Genomic DNA, 18,426 nt, shown 5'->3' on the forward strand with positions numbered 1-18,426 from the left:
AGCCCGCCCCGGCCCGGAGGCCGAGTTAAAAAAAATAATAATCCCCGTTCAGTCTCAATGGCGGGGTGCGGGCCGGCCCGGCGGCGAGTGCGGCGGGCAGCAGGCCTCTTGGACAGGTTGAGAAATAAAAAAATAATAATTCCCGTTCAGTCTCAATGGCAGGGTGCGGGCCGGCCCGGCGGCGATTGCGGCGGGCAGCAGGCCTCTTGGACAGGTTGAGAGATAAAAAAATAATAATTCCCGTGCAGCCTCAATGGCGGGGTGCGGGCCGGCCCGGCGGCGATTGCGGCGGGCAGCAGGCCTCTTGGACAGGTTGAGAGATAAAAAAATAATAATTCCCATGCAGTCTCAATGGCGGGGTGCGGGCCGGGGAATAGGCCTCTTGGCCGGGGTGAATAGTGTTGGAACACGGCCCGCGGAAATAGTAGCGGCTGGAGGTACCGGGGGCGATGCCCGCCCCGGGCCGGCGGCCAAGTTAAAAAAATAAATAATCCCCGTTCAGTCTCAATGGCAGGGTGCGGGCCGGCCCGGCGGCGATTGCGGCGGGCAGCAGGCCTCTTGGACAGGTTGAGAGATAAAAAAATAATAATTCCCGTGCAGTCTCAATGGCGGGGTGCGGGCCGGGGAATAGGCCTCTTGGCCGGGGTGAATAGTGTTGGAACACGGCCCGCGGAAATAGTAGCGGCTGGAGGTACCGGGGGCGATGCCCGCCCCGGCCCGGCGGCCAAGTTAAAAAAATAAATAATCCCCGTTCAGTCACAATGGCAGGGTGCGGGCCGGCCCGGCGGCGATTGCGGCGGGCAGCAGGCCTCTTGGACAGGTTGAGAGATAAAAAAATAATAATTCCCATGCAGTCTCAATGGCGGGGTGCGGGCCGGGGAATAGGCCTCTTGGCCGGGGTGAATAGTGTTGGAACACGGCCCGCGGAAATAGTAGCGGCTGGAGGTACCGGGGGCGATGCCCGCCCCGGCCCGGCGGCCAAGTTAAAAAAATAAATAATCCCCGTTCAGTCTCAATTGCAGGGTGCGGGCCGGCCCGGCGGAGAGTGCGGCGGGAGCAGGCCTCTTGGACAGGTTGAGAGATAAAAAAATAATAATTCCCGTTCAGTCTCAATGGCAGGGTGCGGGCCGGCCCGGCGGCGATTGCGGCGGGCAGCAGGCCTCTTGGACAGGTTGAGAGATAAAAAAATAATAATTCCCATGCAGTCTCAATGGCGGGGTGCGGGCCGGGGAATAGGCCTCTTGGCCGGGGTGAATATGTTGGAACGCGGCGCGCGTAAATAGAAGCGGCTGGAGGTACCGGGGGCGAAGCCCGCCCTGGCCCGGAGGCCGAGTTAAAAAAAATAATAATCCCCGTTCAGTCTCAATGGCGGGGTGCGGGCAGGCCCGGCGGCGAGTGCGGCGGGCAGCAGGCCTCTTGGACAGGTTGAGAGATAAAAAAATAATAATTCCCGTGCAGTCTCAATGGCGGGGTGCGGGCCGGGGAATAGGCCTCTTGGCCGGGGTGAATAGTGTTGGAACACGGCCCGCGGAAATAGTAGCGGCTGGAGGTACCGGGGGCGATGCCCGCCCCGGCCCGGCGGCCAAGTTAAAAAAATAAATAATCCCCGTTCAGTCTCAATGGCAGGGTGCGGGCCGGCCCGGCGGCGATTGCGGCGGGCAGCAGGCCTCTTGGACAGGTTGAGAGATATAAAAATAATAATTCCCGTGCAGTCTCAATGGCGGGGTGCGGGCCGGCCCGGCGGACGAGTGTGGCCGGGGAAGAGGCCTCTTGGCCGGGGTGAATATGTTGGAACGCGGCGCGCGTAAATAGAAGCGGCTGGAGGTACCGGGGGCGAAGCCCGCCCCGGCCCGGAGGCCGAGTTAAAAAAAATAATAATCCCCGTTCAGTCTCAATGGCGGGGTGCGGGCCGGCCCGGCGGCGAGTGCGGCGGGCAGCAGGCCTCTTGGACAGGTTGAGAGATAAAAAAATAATAATTCCCGTGCAGTCTCAATGGCGGGGTGCGGGCCGGCCCGGCGGACGAGTGTGGCCGGGGAAGAGGCCTCTTGGCCGGGGTGAATATGTTGGAACGCGGCGCTCGTAAATAGAAGCGGCTGGAGGTACCGGGGGCGAAGCCCGCCCCGGCCCGGAGGCCGAGTTAAAAAAAATAATAATCCCCGTTCAGTCTCAATGGCGGGGTGCGGGCCGGCCCGGCGGCGAGTGCGGCGGGCAGCAGGCCTCTTGGACAGGTTGAGAGATAAAAAAATAATAATTCCCGTTCAGTCTCAATGGCAGGGTGCGGGCCGGCCCGGCGGCGATTGCGGCGGGCAGCAGGCCTCTTGGACAGGTTGAGAGATAAAAAAATAATAATTCCCATGCAGTCTCAATGGCGGGGTGCGGGCCGGGGAATAGGCCTCTTGGCCGGGGTGAATAGTGTTGGAACACTATTCACACACACACATTTCAACATGTATTTAGTTCAGGTTGACCTCCTGAAGCCTAAATGAGCATTAATTTGACTACACAACTCATTCCTATGAAGGTACATTCAAAGTCACAAAACGTGCTCAACTAGGCCTGAAAGTGCATTTAAAGCAATAAAAACTCAAAATGAGTGTCACGCCTAAACCAAAGGACTTATGCACACATTTCAACATGTATTTAGTTCAGGTTGACATTCTGAAGCCTAAATGAGCATTAATTTGACTACACAACTTATTCCTATGAAGATACATTCAAAGTAAAAAAACGGGCTCAACTCGGACTGAAAGTGCATTTAAAGCAATAAAAACTGAAAATGAGTGTCACGCCTAAACCAAAGGACTTATGCACACATTTCAACATGTATTTAGTTCAGCTTGACCTCCTGAAGCCTAAATGAGCATTTATTTGACTACACAACTCATTCCTATGAAGGTACATTCAAAGTCACAAAACGTGCTCAACTAGGCCTGAAAGTGCATTTAAAGCAATAAAAACTGAAAATGAGTGTCACGCCTAAACCAAAGGACTTATGCACACATTTCAACATGTATTTAGTTCAGGTTGACCTCCTGAAGCCTAAATGAGCATTAATTTGACTACACAACTCATTCCTATGAAGGTACATTCAAAGTCACAAAACGTGCTCAACTAGGCCTGAAAGTGCATTTAAAGCAATAAAAACTCAAAATGAGTGCCACGCCTAAACCAAAGGCCTTATGCACACATTTCAACATGTATTTAGTTCAGGTTGACCTCCTGAAGCCTAAATGAGCATTAATTTGACTACACAACTCGTTCCTATGAAGGAACATTCAAAGTAAAAAAACGGGCTCAACTCGAACTGAAAGTGCATTTAAAGCAATAAAAACTCAAAATGAGTGTCACGCCTAAACCAAAGGACTTATGCACACATTTCAACATGTATTTAGTTCAGGTTGACATTCTGAAGCCTAAATGAGCATTAATTTGACTACACAACTTATTCCTATGAAGATACATTCAAAGTAAAAAAACGGGCTCAACTGGGACTGAAAGTGCATTTAAAGCAATAAAAACTGAAAATGAGTGTCACGCCTAAACCAAAGGACTTATGCACACATTTCAACATGTATTTAGTTCAGGTTGACCTCCTGAAGCCTAAATGAGCATTAATTTGACTACACAACTCATTCCTATGAAGGTACATTCAAAGTCACAAAACGTGCTCAACTAGGCCTGAAAGTGCATTTAAAGCAATAAAAACTCAAAATGAGTGCCACGCCTAAACCAAAGGCCTTATGCACACATTTCAACATGTATTTAGTTCAGGTTGACCTCCTGAAGCCTAAATGAGCATTAATTTGACTACACAACTCATTCCTATGAAGGAACATTCAAAGTAAAAAAACGGGCTCAACTCGAACTGAAAGTGCATTTAAAGCAATAAAAACTGAAAATGAGTGTCACGCCTAAACCAAAGGACTTATGCACACATTTCAACACGTATTTAGTTCAGGTTGACCTCCTGAAGCCTAAATGAGCATTAATTTGACTACACAACTCATTCCTATGAAGGAACATTCAAAGTAAAAAAACGGGCTCAACTCGGACTGAAAGTGCATTTAAAGCAATAAAAACTCAAAATGAGTGTCACGCCTAAACCAAAGGACTTATGCACACATTTCAACATGTATTTAGTTCAGGTTGACATTCTGAAGCCTAAATGAGCATTAATTTGACTACACAACTTATTCCTATGAAGATACATTCAAAGTAAAAAAACGGGCTCAACTCGGACTGAAAGTGCATTTAAAGCAATAAACACTGAAAATGAGTGTCACGCCTAAACCAAAGGACTTATGCACACATTTCAACATGTATTTAGTTGTTGAGGAATGGGAGCTGTCAATTTGCTCTTGGCCCTTCCTTGGTTACAGATTCTTTTATCTCTCTATAAGGTGGAAGAAGACCCAACACCACGTAGTCTTTTCTTCAGTTTATCGCAACGCAACACGAATCGATTCGGGCTCCTGTGAGTCTCAGATTTCATCAGGAAGCCCCGAAGAAACACATTCATGAGATTATATAGAGACAATATGATAATGAGAGGCGGGGAGGTACGCCTCCCATGCAAATCCCGAAACAAAGAAAGTAACATGTCATCTGACCCGGTGTGGCCGGAGGAAGCCAGGAGCGGTGAGGTGAGACCAGACCACCACTACCCCCCATTTGGTGCGATGGCAGGAACAAAGATACCGGAGATAACAGCTCCTCTAAAACATGTCCCGCGGAGGGGGGCCCCAGAAGTGGTGGGGGCCGAGGGCACTAAAGTTGATTGTAATAACATTGAGCAGTATATACCTTCAACCGCATTTGTACATTGTTTCTTTCAGTGTCTGAACAAACACAACCAACAGGAAGGAACAACACCATAACCAAGTAAAAAGCAGAAATAAGGAAGATCAAGCAAAGTTCGATTTTGATATGATGACAAAGTATAGACCACTGCTGCTGGTCACAGATCTTGAGATTAGGGTTCCTCTTTGAGGGCACTTGAGAGCCTTCAGGGACTTTTATGAGGAAGTGGAGGCAATAAAAACCCTTGGGGGGCTGTTAATTAACCAAAGGGAGATGGGCTCTAAACTTCAAAGTACATCCTTTTTAACTACTTCAGCAGATGTTCAGGAGAGAGACTAGTGTCAATAGTTCTCATACCAAGATGAAATTCAACAATGTTCTACTACTACTTCTAGCGGAATAATTCCTTAACAATCCCTCTCTTGATCACAATTAATATTGTGATCACAAAACTTCGGTGTCAAACTCCGTCGTCAAAGCGGAACAACCAATTCTGTCTTGTGCAAAGCACTTCAGCGAAGCCTGCCACCAGTGCCCACATTAGTAGAAAAATAGAGACCAAAATAACCAGTATAATCAGGAAGATATGTTATTAGTTCTGGGCCCCCTGAGAACTTTGTCTTGGTATCACGTCCAGTCGTCCTTGCGAATGTCACTTTGAAGTTGGAGACGCTTCTTGGGGCTGACGCATTCCTTCTCGGTAGACAGCATGATGGGTCCTATCTGTCACTCTGCGTGGTCCCATTCATCTCGGCTGGTGCCCCTTCCGCGGTAGGACCCCCAGATACACATGCTCGGGATACGTCTGTGGTCTCGGGGTGGTCACCCAGGAGTCTCGTCCGCTCCTGAAAATAGGAGACGAGAACACTCAATGACTCCTTGTCTGATTCATGGGGAATCGTTTGTTGAAGAGCCCCCGGGTCCATGGATTGCCATGGAGCGGGGAACTCCTGGTCACGTCCCATCTTAAAAGGTGTGAGACCCGTGGTGGACTTCACGGTGGACCTCATGGTGAAAGCGCAAGTGGTAGCGCCTCATCCCCATCCGATTTCTCTCAGGTCATCACCATCTGAGTTTTTGATATAAGCCTCTGATACGTTGGTTCGAGCTTACCTTGAATTGCAGATGAAAAACCCCATGCCTCCCGAATTGGAGTCTTCAATTTAGTTTCCAACAGGACTGGACGTCCATCAATTTCATGCCGATACAAACCAGTCTCATCCCTGGCCACCCGGTTAGTTCTTCTCCTCCGGGATACCCTCTCTTGGTCTGAAATAAGGTTGTTAGTTTGGAAAACATACAATTTCCCATTTTTGATTCCACTTCCATCACTAAAGATCAAGTCGTCTTCTACTGTCTCTTTAGTCATCTAGTCTGCTTTGTCATTTTTTTCATTTTGTCTTTTACGTGGGAAAGTCCTTCTAATATGTGCCCTGCATTTAATAACTACTTCTTTTGGTTTTAGCAGAGCCTCTCTAAGTTTTTTGTTTCTTTGTTTTTTCTTCACTATGTTGAATCGATGTTCCTGTGGCAGTTTTTGAAATTTTTTATTGTAAACATTTGCCTCATGCTGCCGCATATCTGATGCATGCTGAATATTTTCGTTCAATTGGGTCCAATTGCCTGCTGACGTATGTCAAAATTCATCAAAATTAGTCTTTTACTTCCCTGTTGTTCACGTTCCTGCCATTCACGTTCCCCTCTCTTTTCTGAAAAAGAACTACAGAAACAGAACCTTCTTTTTCAGAAACATCTAAGTAAATCAGCTAGACCAGGCTGCACAAAAGAAACCGGCATCGCTGTACCTTCTGATGTGTTCAGTCTCCCCAAAAATATAATGTAAAATCGCATGTGAAAATGTAATTTTCACATGCGATAGTTTGAAACCGCAAAAAGCCAAACGTCAAAGGAGCCACCTTGCGGCTTCCAAACAGCAAATCTTAGATGATGCATCGATAAGAACATTACCATGCCGAATATGTACAACGCCATCCGTAGGTCGGAAAGAGTAGATTAGGTGTTTAAGCACTTGAATAAAAATTCCAGAAGACAAAATCGAATACGTGGGGCAACCGAGTGTAGTAAAATTTAACTCCAAGGTGAGAGAATGAGAAAATTCCCTATACGATTCTGAAAGTGGTATATGGAAAAAACCTTAGCTAAATCGATTACAAAAAGGTGTATGAATGAGAATTTTTGGATATTTGAGTAGACAGCAAAAAGTATGAGCGGCGCGGCCATGTCAGGCCTAGATACCAGTCAATGAGATGAGATCCTCTGACAGGTCCACTCTGGCTGCCACACCCTTCAGGACCTACAATAATTGAGGAGGATGGAACATTAAATAAATTGCCTTGTGTTTCACCCAACCAGGCCAGGCGATAAATTTCAATCTCTAGTTTGTCAAAAGCATTGTGCAGTGGGAAGGACCGATCAGCGGATGGTAAGGTCATATGGAGGAAGTCTAAGGAGACCAAAGCCGATACTGTTGGAAGACAGAGTTCAGTGGTGGGTCATCGGCTGACTTTAGCAATAGTCAGTCTTGTATCAGCCTGCATTGGGAGCGAGCGTAGTCCAGCATGTTCAAGTTCATGACAGTCTTTCAGTGAGGCCAGCAGTGATCCCTATTGTTGGGGATTCGGGTACCCATGGAGCAGATGGGTATTGTCCATTTGGAGGTGCCGTATCCTGTCATTGTTGTTGATTTTGCGGAGGAGAAGTCAGAGCTTGTTGATCATAGCCTGATTGATGAACAGGTGGGTGCCGGCGGTGCGGGCATTTCCTTGTCCGATGATTCACATCACCACAAATGAAACAGCCAGCTTGGCTCCCGTGACTTCCTCGTCCACGCCCACCTTCCCGTCTCAGACCTCCCCCCAGCCATGCGTCTGGGCCCTGCCTTGTGGGCAGGCCGTAATGTTGAGGTGTGGCTTGGAGCTGCGGTGTGGGTGTGATCAGCCGTGGTGGAGCCTGTTGAGAGACACTGATTGACATTTGATTAGATCTCCCAAGTTTCTCTTTTTTGCATGCATTACTGGAGGCTCTCTTAGCCTCTTGTATTTGTGAATTCAAAAAGTCGTTTTGTAGCTTGGATGTTTTCTCAGTCTCTTCCTCGGCTCTCATTCGAGATTGTTGCACATAATACAGGAAATGAGTTCGCCAATTCACGTCATCTGAAGTGGGGAGAGTGGGAGAGTTAGTCATCATTTTCTGCACATCAGACGGACAACCCCCCAGCACTGCTTGCCTGAACAAAGCCTGATTCAATGGATGACTATTGGGGTCCTGTCCTGTGACAGTCACCCAAGCATCCATACAATTAACCTAATAAGTCATTGGGTGTACCTCAGATAGCAATTCAAACGCCAGTTGTTGTGAAGGACCCAATGTTGTTGGATAAATGGAACTCAGCGCGTCTGATTTTCTATCATTCAACCTAGTCAATTTGCAAGAGGCTATTCCCTCTAAAAGGTCCATAATCTCTTTGGGTAAATACTTACTCTTAAGCCAGTCTATCGCCCACAACTGTATGTCATAGTCAATTTTAGGCAAATCCAGCAACATTTGCCTCGTCAATTCAGTCTCCTTAGTTACAAAAGTGGTTGCATCCCAAACACTCATGCTCTCATTATCCTGTGTAATTTGCATACATTTTTCTACTTTTACCAATCGTTTATGAACCACCCTGGGCAGATCAGGGGGAAGCTTGGCACACAAGGGATTCAGGTGGGGGCCAGTCAAATGGCCAGTATGCCTTACCCCCCTTCCTGTAGGTTTGTGCTTACAGACTTGCCTGTGGAGCCTACACAATGATTAAAGTGCCCCTCTGTTAAGACGTTTATAAAATTTTTTTTTTTTAATTCACTCAATATCTGTAACCCTCACAACAGTGTCTGCGATTGTGATGAATATAGACACGTTTTCGTGTGTGTGGTGAGCTCAGGTCTCTCTGCCTGCAGATTGACCTTCCGCTCCAATTTCTTCTGCCTTGTCTATGTACAAGTGACCACTCGGCGCTAGTAGTGAGGCCATAATTTCAGCGCTCGTCACCTCATGCGGTGAAGGAGGCATCCTCGCTGCCTTGTTTATCATAACTTTGTCGAGTTACTTTGGTTATATATTCTTTTTTTTCTTTTTCCAATGTCGAAGGCAGTGGTCAAACTGCCCATGAAATGCAATATATAGAAGAACCTCTACTTGTCAACTTGACCCTCTCTTTTCCCCTCGCATATCAACCACATCATATTATCATCTTAGAAACATCCACCGGCTCCGCTCTTTTCTCACTCCTCACATTCAAAGCCATCCATAACCTAGCCCCTCCATACCTATCTGACCTCATCCACATTCCTACACTTGTCCGCTCTTTTCGTTCCTACTCCTCTCTTCTTTTCTCTGCCTCCCCTGCTCGTCTTGTCACCATGGGAAACAGAGCCTTCAGTCGATCTGCTCCCCAGCTCTGGAACACACTCCCCGCTGACCTTCGTAATACAGACTCATTAACACATTTTAAATTCCGCCTCAAAACACATCTGTTTGGACAAGCCTATTCACTCAGACCATAGAGCCATTATTCTTTCTGTTGTTGTATTTTTTTCTTATTTTATTTGATGTTGATCTTAACATTGTATTCGTGATTTTAACTGCTTGTTGTAAGGTGTCCTTGAGTTCATAGAAAGACCCCACAAATAAAATGTATTATTATTATTATTATATTATTATTATAGCTCGAATTGAATACACTTAGTTTTTTCTTTTTATATTTCAAACTATTGTCTTATTCTTACAATTTATTCTTAAGACCTTATTTTCTCGCTTTACTTCCCCTCTGCGCAGTGCATTCGCCCTTTTCTCTCTCTGCGCAATGCATTCGCCTTCCTTTCTTTCCTACTTACCACCAGACGGTATTTCAACCGTTTTCTTGCCTTCAGGCGTTCCGTCCACCTTACAGTTCACCATGTTTTTATCATACTCACCGTCCAATATACTCCCTTATGGACCGTGTGACGTCACGTAATTCTCCAATTGTAACAATGGAGCTGTCCCTAACTTGCCCTAAATATACAGCTGTTTACTCAGACCGCGATCTCCATTCGTCAGTCCTACAATTTATCAGCATCCAGAATAATAAAAATTACCTGGACCTGCCTCAGCAATTAACCACTAATTTTTTAAATGCCTTCGAACTCAGACCGCGATCTCCATTCGTCAGTCCTACAATTTATCAGCATCCAGAATAATAAAAATTACCTGGACCTGCCTCAGCAATTAACCACTAATTTTTTAAATGCCTTCGAACTCAGACCGCAATCTCCATTCGTCAGTCCTACAATTTATCAGCATCCAGAATAATAAAAATTACCTGGACCTGCCTCAGCAATTAACCACTAATTTTTTAAATGCCTTCGAACTCAGACCGCGATCTCCATTCGTCAGTCCTACAATTTATCAGCATCCAGAATAATAAAAATTACCTGGACCTGCCTCAGCAATTAACCACTAATTTTTTAATTGCCTAAACAAACTCAGTATGGTCTCTGCTCAGCTGTCTACTCAGACCGCGATCTCCATTCGTCAGTCCTACAATTTATCAGCATCCAGAATAATAAAAATTACCTGGACCTGCCTCAGCAATTAACCACTAATTTTTTAAATGCCTATGAACTCAGACCGCGATCTCCATTCGTCAGTCCTACAATTTATCAGCATCCAGAATAATAAAAATTACCTGGACCTGCCTCAGCAATTAACCACTAATTTTTTAATTGCCTAAACAAACTCAGTATGGTCTCTGCTCAGCTGTCTACTCAGACCGCGATCTCCAGCCGTCAGTCCTACAATTTATCAGCATCCAGAATAATAAAAATTACCTGGACCTGCCTTAGCAATTAACCACTAATTTTTTTTAATTGCCTACAAACTCATTATCAATTTGTTATTTGCCACCTACAAGACCCAATCACTATACTTGGTTCAACACATTCAGGTTCAGAGCAGTTTGATTTGATCGGTCCTTATTGGACATAAGCCGAATCTTGACACTTTGCCCGTAATAACAGGAACAGGTGTGTCTTACCTGGTTATAGTGGAGCGCTCCTTGGTTACTGCCTGAGTCTGAAGGTCCTGAAACCGGTGTCGGTCTTTTTCCAGAGAGACCCTGTTCGTGACGCCATTTGTTGAGGAATGGGAGCTGTCAATTTGCTCTTGGCCCTTCCTTGGTTACAGATTCTTTTATCTCTCTATAAGGTGGAAGAAGACCCAACACCACGTAGTCTTTTCTTCAGTTTATCGCAACGCAACACGAATCGATTCGGGCTCCTGTGAGTCTCAGATTTCATCAGGAAGCCCCGAAGAAACACATTCATGAGATTATATAGAGACAATATGATAATGAGAGGCGGGGAGGTACGCCTCCCATGCAAATCCCGAAACAAAGAAAGTAACATGTCATCTGACCCGGTGTGGCCGGAGGAAGCCAGGAGCGGTGAGGTGAGACCAGACCACCACTACCCCCCATTTGGTGCGATGGCAGGAACAAAGATAACAGCTCCTCTAAAACATGTCCCGCGGAGGGGGGCCCCAGAAGTGGTGGGGGCCGAGGGCACTAAAGTTGATTGTAATAACATTGAGCAGTATATACCTTCAACCGCATTTGTACATTGTTTCTTTCAGTGTCTGAACAAACACAACCAACAGGAAGGAACAACACCATAACCAAGTAAAAAGCAGAAATAAGGAAGATCAAGCAAAGTTCGATTTTGATATGATGACAAAGTATAGACCACTGCTGCTGGTCACAGATCTTGAGATTAGGGTTCCTCTTTGAGGGCACTTGAGAGCCTTCAGGGACTTTTATGAGGAAGTGGAGGCAATAAAAACCCTTGGGGGGCTGTTAATTAACCAAAGGGAGATGGGCTCTAAACTTCAAAGTACATCCTTTTTAACTACTTCAGCAGATGTTCAGGAGAGAGACTAGTGTCAATAGTTCTCATACCAAGATGAAATTCAACAATGTTCTACTACTACTTCTAGCGGAATAATTCCTTAACATTAGTTCAGGTTGACCTCCTGAAGCCTAAATGAGCATTAATTTGACTACACAACTCATTCCTATGAAGGTACATTCAAAGTCACAAAACGTGCTCAACTAGGCCTGAAAGTGCATTTAAAGCAATAAAAACTCAAAATGAGTGTCACGCCTAAACCAAAGGACTTATGCACACATTTCAACATGTATTTAGTTCAGGTTGACATTCTGAAGCCTAAATGAGCATTAATTTGATCACACAACTCATTCCTATGAAGATACATTCAAAGTCAGAAACGTGCTCTACTCGGCCTGAAAATGCATTTAAAGCAATAAAAACTCAAAATAGTGTCACGCCTAAAACAAAGGACTTATGCACACATTTCAACATGCATTTAGTTCAGGTTGACGTCCTGAAGCCTAAATCACCATTAATTTGACTACACAACTCATTCCTATGAAGGTACATTCAAAGTCAAATACGTGCTCTACTCGGCGTGAAAATGCATTTAAAGCAATAAAAACTCAAATTGAGTGTCACACCTAAACCAAAGGACTTATGCAAACATTTCAACATGTATTTAGTTCAGCTTGACCTCCTGAAGCCTAAATGAGCATTTATTTGACTACACAACTCATTCCTATGAAGGTACATTCAAAGTCACAAAACGTGCTCAACTAGGCCTGAAAGTGCATTTAAAGCAATAAAAACTCAAAATGAGTGTCACGCCTAAACCAAAGGACTTATGCACACATTTCAACATGTATTTAGTTCAGGTTGACCTCCTGAAGCCTAAATCACCATTAATTTGATCACACAACTCATTCCTATCAAGATACATTCAAACTCAGAAACGTGCTCTACTCGGCCTGAAAATGCATTTAAAGCAATAAAAACTCAAAATGAGTGTCACGCCTAAACCAAAGGACTTATGCACACATTTCAACATGTATTTAGTTCAGGTTGACCTCCTGAAGCCTAAATGAGCATTAATTTGACTACACAACTCATTCCTATGAAGGAACATTCAAAGTAAAAAAACGGGCTCAACTCGGACTGAAAGTGCATTTAAAGCAATAAAATCTGAAAATAAGTGTCACACCTAAACCAAAGGACTTATACACACATTTCAACATGTATTTAGTTCAGGTTGACCTCCTGAAGCCTAAATGAGCATTAATTTGACTACACAACTCATTCCTATGAAGGAACATTCAAAGTAAAAAAACGGGCTCAACTCGAACTGAAAGTGCATTTAAAGCAATAAAAACTGAAAATGAGTGTCACGCCTAAACCAAAGGACTTATGCACACATTTCAACACGTATTTAGTTCAGGTTGACCTCCTGAAGCCTAAATGAGCATTAATTTGACTACACAACTCATTCCTATGAAGGAACATTCAAAGTAAAAAAACGGGCTCAACTCGGACTGAAAGTGCATTTAAAGCAATAAAAACTGAAAATGAGTGTCACGCCTAAACCAAAGGACTTATGCACACATTTCAACATGTATTTAATTCAGGTTGACCTCCTGAAGCCTAAATGAGCATTAATTTGACTACACAACTCATTCCTATGAAGGTACATTCAAAGTCACAAAACGTGCTCAACTAGGCCTGAAAGTGCATTTAAAGCAATAAAAACTCAAAATGAGTGTCACGCCTAAACCAAAGGACTTATGCACACATTTCAACATGTATTTAGTTCAGGTTGACCTCCTGAAGCCTAAATCACCATTAATTTTACTACACAACTTATTCCTATGAAGATACATTCAAAGTTAAAAAACGGGCTCAACTCGGACTGAAAGTGCATTTAAAGCAATAAAAACTGAAAATGAGTGTCACGCCTAAACCAAAGGACTTATGCACACATTTCAACATGTATTTAGTTCAGGTTGACGTCCTGAAGCCTAAATGAGCATTAATTTGACTACACAACTTATTCCTATGAAGATACATTCAAAGTAAAAAAACGTGCTCTACTCGGCCTGAAAATGCATTTAAAGCAATAAAAACTCAAAATGAGTGTCACGCCTAAACCAAAGGCCTTATGCACACATTTCAACATGTATTTAGTTCGGGTTGACCTCCTGAAGCCTAAATGAGCATTAATTTGACTACACAACTCATTCCTATGAAGGAACATTCAAAGGAAAAAAACGGGCTCAACTCGGACTGAAAGTACATTTAAAGCAATAAAAACTGAAAATGAGTGTCACGCCTAAACCAAAGGACTTATGCACACATTTCAACATGTATTTAATTCAGGTTGACATCCTGAAGCCTAAATGAGCATTAATTTGACTACACAACTCATTCCTATGAAGGTACATTCAAAGTCACAAAACGTGCTCAACTAGGCCTGAAAGTGCATTTAAAGCAATAAAAACTCAAAATGAGTGTCACGCCTAAACCAAAGGACTTATGCACACATTTCAACATGTATTTAGTTCAGGTTGACATTCTGAAGCCTAAATGAGCATTAATTTGATTACACAACTTATTCCTATGAAGATACATTCAAAGTAAAAAAACGGGCTCAACTCGGACTGAAAGTGCATTTAAAGCAATAAAAACTGAAAATGAGTGTCACGCCTAAACCAAAGGACTTATGCACACATTTCAACATGTATTTAGTTCAGGTTGACCTCCTGAAGCCTAAATCACCATTAATTTGACTACACAACTTATTCCTATGAAGATACATTCAAAGTTAAAAAACGGGCTCAACTCCGACTGAAAGTGCATTTAAAGCAATAAAAACTGAAAATGAGTGTCACGCCTAAACCAAAGGACTCATGCACACATTTCAACATGTATTTAGTTCAGGTTGACCTCCTGAAGCCTAAATCACCATTATTTTGTCTATACAACTCATTCCTATGAAGATATATTCAAAGTCACAAAACGTGCTCAACTAGGCCTGAAAGTGCATTTAAAGCAATAAAAACTCAAAATGAGTGTCACGCCTAAACCAAAGGACTTATGCACACATTTCAACATGTATTTAGTTCAGGTTGACATTCTGAAGCCTAAATGAGCATTAATTTGACTACACAACTTATTCCTATGAAGATACATTCAAAGTTAAAAAACGGGCTCAACTCCGACTGAAAGTGCATTTAAAGCAATAAAAACTGAAAATGAGTGTCACGCCTAAACCAAAGGACTTATGCACACATTTCAACATGTATTTAGTTCAGGTTGACCTCCTGAAGCCTAAATGAGCATTAATTTGACTACACAACTCATTCCTATGAAGGTACATTCAAAGTCACAAAACGTGCTCAACTAGGCCTGAAAGTGCATTTAAAGCAATAAAAACTCAAAATGAGTGTCACGCCTAAACCAAAGGACTTATGCACACATTTCAACATGTATTTAGTTCAGGTTGACATTCTGAAGCCTAAATGAGCATTAATTTGACTACACAACTTATTCCTATGAAGATACATTCAAAGTAAAAAAACGGGCTCAACTCGGACTGAAAGTGCATTTAAAGCAATAAAAACTGAAAATGAGTGTCACGCCTAAACCAAAGGACTTATGCACACATTTCAACATGTATTTAGTTCAGGTTGACCTCCTGAAGCCTAAATGAGCATTAATTTGACTACACAACTCATTCCTATGAAGGTACATTCAAAGTCACAAAACGTGCTCTACTCGGCCTGAAAATGCATTTAAAGCAAGAAAAAATCAAAATGAGTGTCACACCTAAACCTACATTTAAAGTAAAAAAATGTGCTCTACTCGGCCTGAAAATGCATTTAAAGCAATAAAAACTCAAATTGAGTGTCACGCCTAAACCAAAGGACTTATACACACATTTCAACATGTATTTAATTCAGGTTGACCTCCTGAAGCCTAAATCACCATTAATTTGACTACACAACTTATTCCTATGAAGATACATTCAAAGTAAAAAAACGGGATCAACTCGGACTGAAAGTGCATTTAAAGCAATAAAAACTGAAAATGAGTGTCACGCCTAAACCAAAGGACTTATGCACACATTTCAACACGTATTTAGTTCAGGTTGACCTCCTGAAGCCTAAATCAGCATTAATTTGACTACACAACTTATTCCTATGAAGATACATTCAAAGTAAAAAAACGGGCTCACCTCGGACTGAAAGTGCATTTAAAGCAATAAAAACTGAAAATGAGTGTCACGCCTAAACCAAAGGACTTATGCACACATTTCAACATGTATTTAGTTCAGGTTGACGTCCTGAAGCCTAAATGAGCATTAATTTGACTACACAACTTATTCCTATGAAGATACATTCAAAGTAAAAAAACATGCTCTACTCGGCCTGAAAATGCATTTAAAGCAATAAAAACTCAAAATGAGTGCCACGCCTAAACCAAAGGCCTTATGCACACATTTCAACATGTATTTAGTTCAGGTTGACCTCCTGAAGCCTAAATGAGCATTAATTTGACTACACAACTCATTCCTATGAAGGGACATTCAAAGTCACAAAACGTGCTCAACTAGGCCTGAAAGTGCATTTAAAGCAATAAAAACTCAAAATGAGTGCCACGCCTAAACCAAAGGCCTTATGCACACATTTCAACATGTATTTAGTTCAGGTTGACCTCCTGAAGCCTAAATGAGCATTAATTTGACTACACAACTCATTCCTATGAAGGAACGAACATTCAAAGGAAAAAAACGGGCTCAACTCGGACTGAAAGTACATTTAAAGCAATAAAAACTGAAAATGAGTGTCACGCCTAAACCAAAGGACTTATGCACACATTTCAACATGTATTTAGTTCAGGTTGACCTCCTGAAGCCTAAATGAGCATTAATTTGACTACACAACTCATTCCTATGAAGGTACATTCAAAGTCACAAAACGTGCTCAACTAGGCCTGAAAGTGCATTTAAAGCAATAAAAACTCAAAATGAGTGTCACGCCTAAACCAAAGGACTTATGCACACATTTCAACATGTATTTAGTTCAGGTTGACATTCTGAAGCCTAAATGAGCATTAATTTGACTACACAACTTATTCCTATGAAGATACATTCAAAGGAAAAAAACGGGCTCAACTCGGACTGAAAGTACATTTAAAGCAATAAAAACTGAAAATGAGTGTCACGCCTAAACCAAAGGACTTATGCACACATTTCAACATGTATTTAGTTCAGGTTGACCTCCTGAAGCCTAAATGAGCATTAATTTGACTACACAACTCATTCCTATGAAGGTACATTCAAAGTCACAAAACGTGCTCAACTAGGCCTGAAAGTGCATTTAAAGCAATAAAAACTGAAAATGAGTGTCACGCCTAAACCAAAGGACTTATGCACACATTTCAACATGTATTTAGTTCAGGTTGACCTCCTGAAGCCTAAATCACCATTATTTTGTCTATACAACTCATTCCTATGAAGATATATTCAAAGTCACAAAACGTCCTCAACTAGGCCTGAAAGTGCATTTAAAGCAATAAAAACTCAAAATGAGTGTCACGCCTAAACCAAAGGACTTATGCACACATTTCAACATGTATTTAGTTCAGGTTGACATTCTGAAGCCTAAATGAGCATTAATTTGACTACACAACTTATTCCTATGAAGATACATTCAAAGTAAAAAAACGGGCTCAACTCGGACTGAAAGTGCATTTAAAGCAATAAAAACTGAAAATGAGTGTCACGCCTAAACCAAAGGACTTATGCACACATTTCAACATGTATTTAGTTCAGGTTGACCTCCTGAAGCCTAAATCACCATTATTTTGTCTATACAACTCATTCCTATGAAGATATATTCAAAGTCACAAAACGTCCTCAACTAGGCCTGAAAGTGCATTTAAAGCAATAAAAACTCAAAATGAGTGTCACGCCTAAACCAAAGGACTTATGCACACATTTCAACATGTATTTAGTTCAGGTTGACATTCTGAAGCCTAAATGAGCATTAATTTGACTACACAACTTATTCCTATCAAGATACATTCAAAGGAAAAAAACGGGCTCAACTCGGACTGAAAGTACATTTAAAGCAATAAAAACTGAAAATGAGTGTCACGCCTAAACCAAAGGACTTATGCACACATTTCAACATGTATTTAGTTCAGGTTGACCTCCTGAAGCCTAAATGAGCATTAATTTGACTACACAACTCATTCCTATGAAGGTACATTCAAAGTCACAAAACGTGCTCAACTAGGCCTGAAAGTGCATTTAAAGCAATAAAAACTCAAAATGAGTGCCACGCCTAAACCAAAGGCCTTATGCACACATTTCAACATGTATTTAGTTCAGGTTGACCTCCTGAAGCCTAAATGAGCATTAATTTGACTACACAACTCATTCCTATGAAGGAACGAACATTCAAAGGAAAAAAACGGGCTCAACTCGGACTGAAAGTACATTTAAAGCAATAAAAACTGAAAATGAGTGTCACGCCTAAACCAAAGGACTTATGCACACATTTCAACATGTATTTAGTTCAGGTTGACCTCCTGAAGCCTAAATGAGCATTAATTTGACTACACAACTCATTCCTATGAAGGTACATTCAAAGTCACAAAACGTGCTCAACTAGGCCTGAAAGTGCATTTAAAGCAATAA

At 42.6% G+C, this 18,426-nt stretch overlaps 1 long non-coding RNA gene across 1 annotated transcript; it reads right to left on the reverse strand.

Annotated features, from left to right (window-relative positions):
• Positions 1-8,920: 8,920 nt before the first annotated feature.
• On the reverse strand, positions 8,921-11,334 carry LOC127613035 (uncharacterized). Its single transcript, XR_007966048.1, has 2 exons — positions 10,671-11,334; positions 8,921-10,416 (listed from the first exon to the last, which is right to left on the reverse strand). It is a non-coding gene; the product is annotated as an uncharacterized LOC127613035 (long non-coding RNA).
• Between the last annotated feature and the right edge of the window lie 7,092 nt (positions 11,335-18,426).

This window comes from Hippocampus zosterae, chromosome 13 (assembly GCF_025434085.1).
Source record: "Hippocampus zosterae strain Florida chromosome 13, ASM2543408v3, whole genome shotgun sequence".
NCBI lineage: Eukaryota > Metazoa > Chordata > Actinopteri > Syngnathiformes > Syngnathidae > Hippocampus > Hippocampus zosterae.